Here is a 3,921-nt window from a genome sequence, read left to right on the forward strand (position 1 = left end):
AACAAAATCCTCATTTTTCACACAATGATTTCAGTTTGAGTATAAGGATTACTTTTCAACACTCGCTCTCAGAACAAAGTCACACTCATTCATACCTATTGCCATAAGCTTGCCCTTATTTTCACTGCCTTAAGTTCGCTATACAACCCTTAGGATCACGATAGGACCTTTTTTAGCTTGTAACATAGGCTCAGGGTCAGGTAGGGTATATTTAGGTATACTTTAGTGACTTTTTGCCCTCCTTGACATATCGGCTAAACCTTCCCTTTTTTTATCATTTTATCTCGCCCAGTTTCTCATATTCTTTCACCTCGCTATTTATCTTCTTTTGTCATTTGTGCAAGTGACTCTTTTTTTTATTTCTTGTATATTGTCCCTTTTTTTTTACTTTTCTTTCAACTAATTCTTGAGTCACTTTACTTTTATTCTTTCTCTCTCTTTGTTCTTTCAACCCCACTTTCCAGAGCATTCCTCATAAGAGTCACCCTCAACTCATGGCTTTGCCATGAGTCAAGGTACACAATACCCAAAATTGGGTCAGGGCCATAATGAAGGTTGTTTACTGCATTAGCCACCCTCAACTTATGCTTTGGCATAAGCTGAGGTGCAGATGTCCAAGGAGGGACCAGGGCCAACACATTGTTCCCAGAAAAGATCAGTTAGGGTGAAAAAGAAAGGTCTAATTTTAAGCTCAGATTATTTGGATCAAAGAAGGATATATTTCATTTGGTTTCTTTTATTTAGGCTAGAAATGGGCTATATTGAATAAGGGCCTATGATCCTTTCCTAATTGTCTATTACAGTTTACTTTTAGCAGGACTAACCAGGCAAGTTCAAGCTCAGTATCACTAGTGGACTATTCAAATTCTCCTCTCACTCACTTGACATCTCATCACTATACCAGATTGTCAGACACCTAGTTCGAATTTAAGACTTAGGGTAATGCAATGGTGTAACTCTATTTCATGCTTAGAGCCACACAATTATCAGTTACTATGCCTAGTCATGCATTATTTTCCAGTTTATCAGGATATCATTTTAGCCATCATGCTCTAGAATTAAACTATGTACAAAAGATATAAACATGCCGGTTCAACAGAAAAAGTAATCAGTCTTTTGGGGAAAAAGAACACAGGCAAGAAAACCCCAAAAGAGGATAGTGAATTGGGCTACTCAGACTTCACCCTAACACTCACTATCCATTTACCCCACCCCCAACAAAAAAGCATGCAATTGTCCCCAATGCATAAAAATGTAAATACTAGAGTGGTAGGTGAAGCAAACCTGTGGCGCAAAGCGCCGTCGATCAGCAAGATGGTGGGTCCGGATCCCCGGAACCCACGTCCTCTGCAATCTGAACACCCTCAGTGGTGTCCTCAGCAACAGCCGCACCATCAGTAGTGCCTCCTGCTGTCTCCACAGTGCGGGAGCTAGACGCCCCAGCCGCTAACTGTGATGCTCTGATCTGGTGCGCCTCCTCCTCAGCAAGTGAGGCTCTCCTCGCAGCCTCCATCTCTCGGCGCTCCTTCTTCCTTGCTCGCGCCTCATCCTCTGCTCGACCCCTACGCCTCTTGGCAGTCTCTCGAGGGGGAGGTGGTGGAATTTCTGAAGTAGTAAACAGGGCCGCTAGCACGGTGTCCTCAGCAGGCTCGACAGAAGGGGCCTCAGACTCCGGCACCCTCGCCTCTAGGATCGTGTCGATGTCTGCCCGAAGACTATCGACTGCAGCCTGAAGAGTCGACACATCCACCGGAGGGGCTGGTCGGGCTAACACTCTCAACTCAAACGCATCCAGACGCTGGTTGACCTCAGCAATCTTCCGCTCTGTAAACTGCTGCATCTTCCTCTCTAGACGCGCTTCAGACTCGGTAATCGACTTCTGCATCCACGGCTGGATATGATGCAGAAGAGTGGCCATTTGTGCCTCTAATTTTTGGACCCTAGCAAGCGGGACCAGTACCGGTAGAGGGGCTGTGCGAGAGGAGCTCGGGGCTGTGCTACTACCCGGGATAGACTCGACCGGGGTAGTGTCAGTGGACGCCTGTGTAGCTGTGCGGGCCTGGGCTACCGTATCAGCAAGATCATCAGCAAGTGGGGGCAGCTCTGGACGGGGCCCTCTGCGTGGGGCCAACTCATTGGCCTCGTCTCTGATGAGGCCGACGTCAACGGTGCCCTGCGGGGTCTTCAACTGATCTATGTGCCATATGGGCACACCTGCAGACCTGCAAAGGGCAAAGATCATGCACGGAAAGGGGTAGGTGGTGGTGACCTTGAATGCCCTCTCGTGCATGACTGCCTGGAGAAGCCATGCGAAGTCTACCTCGAACCCGGCTATCATCGCCGCCATCAACACTGCTCGATCCCAGGTAACGATGTTGTCAGCAGCTGTGGGGGAGAGGCAGTGACGGACAAGCATCCACAAGAACTTTGCTGTGAACGTGAGGTTGGCCTTCTTGATGGCCCCCTTCGGCTCAGTCACCCAATCGGCACCCTCTCCATCTACTGACAGGTGCAGGGCCATCCACCTCTTGGTGGTCTCTCTCAGTGCTGGCTCGCGCAAGAACTGTCCATCCTTTACTATCTGCCAGCGGTAGTCAAACTCGGCAGTGATGGGGGTCCGAGTAGCATCTGCACTCTCGCCGTATAGGAACCGGCGGATGGCTGGCAGGGAAATGTCAACCTGCACGCCCCGGACTCGAACCTGCTCCAATGGGGCCTGTTTAGCGGGAGCAGCCCGCCTGTCGATCTGTGATCGGAGAGTCGCTACGTAGGACGCGTAGAACTCTCGGACCATCTCCTCGCTGTATCGTCCCAATGGACGTGCTGTCCACTCTAAGCGATGCCTGGTGAAGAGGTTATGAATCTCCGGCATCGTGGGAAGGCTCCCTGTGAGTACCCGCCGCTCCAGGGTGAGTGTGCGAGTCATTACTCCTTTATCGGTCAAGAACTTTGCGTCGGAGTAAACTTGAAACTGGCCGTCGACACACCACCGGTTTGGCTGGTCAGCGGCTGGGGTGGGGACCTGAACTGGTGCGCCGGATGTAGAGTCTGAACTGTCAGCCTCATCAGACGAGGCCGACGCTGCAGCAGTGGCGGGTGCGGGAACCTCAGCAGAGACTGAAGCTTCCTCGGACCAGGATACGCCTAAGGAGCCAGACGCTCCTTCCTCATTTGTGGCTGACCCAGAGGGTGTGCCGGTCAGTGTGCGCTCCTCATCAGACTGGGAGGCAGTGACTACGCCGGACGCCACCTTTTTGGGTGTGGCTCTGGGAGCACGTGCAGCACGGGAAGGGGTGGAAGTGCCTGGGGGCACATACTCGGGGTCACGCTCATCATCAGAGCCAATGACCATGCGGGCAGACGGGGCGACAGACTTCGATCGCCCGCGTGCGTAGATTCGGTCTTGCTTGGGTGCCATAGTAGATAGTACCTGTAAAGGATCAATATTAGTACGAGTAGTGGCAAACAAGACAAGCAAAACCATACGAAATAAAACATTGAAAATAGTATGTCATTGCTATAGAAACAGTGACACACGACGGGCCTGGTGACGGCTCGTCGTGACTATGACGGACCGTCGTGAGGTCCGTCGTGTTTTACTTAGACTCTGTATAAATAGAGAACCCTGATGGAGAGTTCTGACTAGCATGACGGTATGTGCAGGACGGACCGTCACAGGTACGACGGTCCGTCGTAGGTGTCCGTCGTAGGACACTTAGAAAAATATTGGAGACCCTTAGCAGAGGGGTCTCTGACCATCATGACGGTCGTGCAGGATGGACCGTCATGGCTATGACGGTCCGTCACATGTGTCCGTTGAAGGACACTTAGAAAAAGTGAGAGACCCTTAGAAACAGGGTCTCTGACAACCAGAACGGTTGTGCAGGACGGACCGTCGTGAAGACGACGGTCCGTCACATG

At 51.0% G+C, this 3,921-nt stretch overlaps 1 pseudogene; it reads right to left on the bottom strand.

Annotated features, from left to right (window-relative positions):
• Positions 1-2,832: 2,832 nt before the first annotated feature.
• Positions 2,833-3,418, bottom strand: LOC114077295 (annotated as a pseudogene).
• Positions 3,419-3,921: the final 503 nt, after the last annotated feature.

This window comes from Solanum pennellii, chromosome 5, assembly GCF_001406875.1.
Source record: "Solanum pennellii chromosome 5, SPENNV200".
NCBI classification, from domain to species: Eukaryota; Viridiplantae; Streptophyta; class Magnoliopsida; order Solanales; family Solanaceae; genus Solanum; species Solanum pennellii.